Source organism: Morone saxatilis, unplaced genomic scaffold (genome assembly GCF_004916995.1).
Source record: "Morone saxatilis isolate NCDOM2014 unplaced genomic scaffold, NCSU_SB_2.0 Contig6, whole genome shotgun sequence".
Lineage (NCBI taxonomy): Eukaryota > Metazoa > Chordata > Actinopteri > Moronidae > Morone > Morone saxatilis.
Window position 1 is genome coordinate 13,263,827 of NW_023340206.1, and position 3,829 is coordinate 13,267,655.

The 3,829-nt window shown below is 42.9% G+C and overlaps 1 protein-coding gene across 1 annotated transcript in view; it reads left to right on the plus strand.

Moving 5' to 3' along the window:
• Positions 1-249: 249 nt before the first annotated feature.
• tmem198b (transmembrane protein 198b) overlaps positions 250-3,829 on the plus strand; it is a 22,475-nt gene continuing 18,895 nt past the window's right edge. The window contains exon 1 of the mRNA XM_035677730.1: positions 250-539. The gene's annotated coding sequence lies outside the window, so the exon portion shown is untranslated. The remainder of the gene's footprint in view (positions 540-3,829) is intronic.

Genomic DNA, 3,829 nt, shown 5'->3' on the forward strand with positions numbered 1-3,829 from the left:
AAACATTAAACTAAAATTAAAAAAATACACATTAATTCAATGTATATGATAGTTTATTATATAATATGATTCAAATTATACTTTACATACTAAATATAAATCTGAATAGTAATTTATTGATATAAGTGATTATACCTTTCAATATTATTAAGGAGAAACAATTGTTGTTGGTCTGCATTTACAATGTCAGCCTGTAGGCGGCGCTGCGGAGCTCCTGACTTTCATCCCCTCCAGTAAATGTGATGCAGGCTTCGACAGGTCCGGACCACACTCAGTGTCCTCCTCCATCCACCCGGACGGAGCCCGGTATGTAAGCCCGGGTACTCGTTCATGTAGCCCGCTTTATGCGCTCTTTCCCCCGATGGAGGAGGAGTGAGGTCGGATCCAACGCCCTGCAGGCTGCCGGGAGACTCGGAGCTCCACACCGACGGGGAGCGCAGCAGGTCGGGGGAAGGAAACCGTGAACATGGTCGTGGTCTCGGCCTCGTGAGGCCGTCATATGAACGCGGACGATGCGCGTGGACCTGTCGGGGATGATGGTGAGTGGCTGTCACGCGCGCGGTGGGTCTCTTTTGTCTCCGCGGGCGCGCACACACACGCACACACACACACACACACACTGGCTCGTCCAAACATTATGAAACCGGGTACATTCAACAGAAGGAAGGAGGAGGAGGAGGAGGAGGAAGAAGAGGGTCCTTTGATTGAGGTCAGCCGGCTTCCCGGGATGGATGCTGAGCTCGGTACTGTCTGACCCGGTTGGCCGCATCAGGGTGGATCCTCCCGGTCAGTCACTGGTTTCCAGCAGAGAGACGGAGCACCAGTTCATTTACCAGTGAGAGTCAGGTCTGCACCACTGTGGAGTCTGAGCTCTCCCAGTGGTCCCTGAAGGGCTCTTAAGCAGAGGACAGGTTTTAAGCTCAGTTTAAGTTAAATCTAATGTTTTATTTACGATTTTATTCATGAATTAAATGAAATGATCTAATGACTGAAGTCATAGCCTCCCTCCCCTCATCGCTCAGTTTTAATCTGGGATTTATTTGGATAATTTGGCTGATTAAACCCACTCAAATCTGGATTTAGGACTAGTGTTTATTATGAGACCCAGTTCTGTAAATTGAATATATTTGGATTTTATGTGTTGGTCAGACACTTGAACGATTGAAATAATAATGATTGTAATAATGATCAGGAAATGATCTTTACATACACTGATATAAAGGAGACCTGGTCTGGGTTTAAAGGCCCAGGATGAACTTTTAGTCTGAGGCTTTTTTAGACCTATTTCTATTTTTGGTAAATGTGTGAGAAGCTTTGAAGGTTGGAGACACCCAGGGGTGCTCCCTGCATGATGAGTTTGATTTTATTCATTTGAAGTGAGGACAGTGAGAGATTGATGCAGTTGTGACCTATAAGGTTGCTCCAAACCATATTTCGTATTTTTCTTTATTTATTTGAATTACCTGGTTAAAGGTAGATGATGTGTGTATACAGATGTCCTCCTGTTCTTACTTCCATGCTGGCTTTCATTTGCAATCACAGAGGTTGCCGCTTGATCCTTTCCATCTCTGCCATGTTTGTACAGGAGCCCAGAACAGACAAACCAAACACTGGCTCTAGATAGACCCGGTCCTCAGCCCTGTCACTGTAGTTTCTCCTCTATAATTGGAAGGCGAGCTGTATTCAGTTGGTTGCAATCTACAACTACACTGCTAGATGCCACTAAATCCTCCACACTGGACCTTCAAATACCCCTGACCAATCAGAGCTTTTATTTCAGTCCCCAAGCAGCATAAAACACTTGGATACCTCAAATATAGTCCGTACTTAACCTCCCAGACGAAATATGACACACTCGTTTCATTTGAAGGCATCAAACCAAACTGGTTTCTCTCTGAAGCTGCCTACAGGTGCAGGAAACCAGACCAGAATGCATTGCAGCTACGTGCCTGGTTGACTTTTGATTAAAGTAGCCTGGCTAACTGAAAAAACTCTTCATGTATAACACATGGAGGTCACTGAAAGGCATTCTGGGAACTGTAGGATATTGCCAACTGAAGCAGGTGAAAGACAGCATTTCATCTCCATCTGCTGCCGTGTTGTGAGTTTTCCACACTGAACTTATGAAACAGTGAGAGGACACACTCCGTTGTGCAGACCTTGAGCGAGCTCTTTGTGTATTCACTGTGAGTCAGCCCCGCCGTCTTATCAGCGCAGTCAGGCAGCACGGCCCGAGCTCTGCAGCCCGCCAGGGGAATGAAAATGCCACAACACGTCGCTTCAGATCCGCTTGTGGGTCAACATCTCCGGCATGGTGCTGCTCGCATCCTCCTCCCCCTCCTCCCCTCCCCCTCCCTGCTCCTCTCGTCTGTCTGAGTGTGATGCAGGGACGGCAGAGTTCATTCTCCAGCTGCTGCAGCTTCACTATGATCTGATAAACGTTTGAGCCTCTTATGGAATCATTATTCTCACATTTAAGACTCTTTGCACTGACGGTTGAATTCAAATCTGGATATTATTTAAAATCTTTAAAAAATGATCAGATTTACCTCTTTTGATAATGATAGAAGAACTATTGGCTCACTTTGAATTTGTCATGTTTATGAGCAGTGAAAGATACCGAGCTGCTGGCTGATTGGTTAGTTGAACTTGTGGTACGATGTCATTGGCTGGAGTAAATGTTGATTAGTTTAAAGATGCGTCATATTTGTTATGTTTTGCTGTGGATATGAAACCTCTTCTGCCTGCCGCACTATAGTAGGAGTATTCTAGTTGGAAAAGTATTTAAACTCCTTTCTTCACTTTCTACATGTTTCTCATTTGTGCTTTGAAGTAGAGGTCACTGGTCCATAATTATCACCTGTAAACTAAAGAAAAACATCTTCCTTTCAACCAGAAGTACATGTGTATATTTTCAACACCTTTTTAATGACATTTTACAAGTAGGTGAATAATAAAGTCTGCTGTGACGTTACCTCAACAGTTTATTTAAAACGTATTTTTTGTGAATATTTGCTTCTTGTTCAGTTGCGATTACGTCCAGCAGCCTGTAGCATCAGCGGCACATATCCACATTCCTGCACGTCTGATGCAAACAGGCTGCACTCTCATGTTGCATCCAAATGTTTTTAGCCGTGTTGTGTTTCCTACCAGCACCAGCATGCAGGAAGCGTGGCGTTCATGTCAGAGTTTGCCACGAGGCGTTCAGGGTCCAGCGGTGATGATAGGTGCACCGACGTGAGCTAATTAGTGCTCATCCTCAGACATGGAGCTGAGAGCTGCAGGCTGCTGAGGGCCAGATGTTTGGTAAAGTATTAGAGCTTGTTGTTGGAGCCGACGGGTGCAGAGAGGCAGACTGGGACTGGACTGACTTCCTTTTTTGATCCTGGATTAGTTTGTGCAGAAATCTGACACGAGTTTTAAGTCAAACTCAAACTTTGAATAATAATATTGATAATTTACTTTTCTTCTTTAGAAAAAACCCCCAAAAATCTGTATTTCATAATTAAATATATATCATTGATACATTGATTGATATTATATATATATTTTAAATAAAGTAAAATGATCTGAATGAATCTGTTTTTTAGTTCTTTCTAAAGAAGAAATGATGAAAAAGATTTTAATAAAAGATCAGCAAAGCTTTGTTTTCTCAGCTTTTCCTTTTCAGTGTAGTGCGTTAATTTATTAGACAGAAAATGTAAGATTAGATAATTTATCAAGAAAAACTGCCAACTTTCACTCCCAGTTTGCTACTTGTATTTGTTTTATGTCATTGTAAATGTGAGTATTTTGAGTTTTGGACTGTTTATCAGACAAAACCAGACAT